This window comes from Penaeus monodon, chromosome 24 (genome assembly GCF_015228065.2).
Source record: "Penaeus monodon isolate SGIC_2016 chromosome 24, NSTDA_Pmon_1, whole genome shotgun sequence".
In the NCBI taxonomy this organism is placed as follows: Eukaryota; Metazoa; Arthropoda; class Malacostraca; order Decapoda; family Penaeidae; genus Penaeus; species Penaeus monodon.
The window spans coordinates 31,250,706-31,250,930 of record NC_051409.1 but is presented as its reverse complement, the minus strand read 5'-3'; the positions used below and the strand labels follow the sequence as shown (position 1 = coordinate 31,250,930).

The 225-nt window shown below is 22.2% G+C and overlaps 1 protein-coding gene across 3 annotated transcripts in view; it reads left to right on the top strand.

Moving 5' to 3' along the window:
- The window catches only part of LOC119588720 (probable sodium/potassium/calcium exchanger CG1090), a 38,169-nt gene that overhangs the window by 28,753 nt on the left and 9,191 nt on the right, over positions 1–225 (top strand). The gene's annotated exons all lie outside the window — the stretch shown is intronic.

Here is a 225-nt window from a genome sequence, read left to right as displayed (position 1 = left end):
TACTGTTACTGTTATCCTTTTTTGGTTAGGTTACAAGTTATTTACAAGTGATATATTTGTTTACTTTATTTTTACTTTACTTTATTACAAGTGATAGATTTGTTTACTTAATTTATTAACTTTGTTGTTATATTTTTTGTTAGGTTACGAATTATGATATTTTTATTTATTTATTGTTGTAGTTCTATTGAGAGAAAAGTATTTGCATGGATTATTTTGGCTACA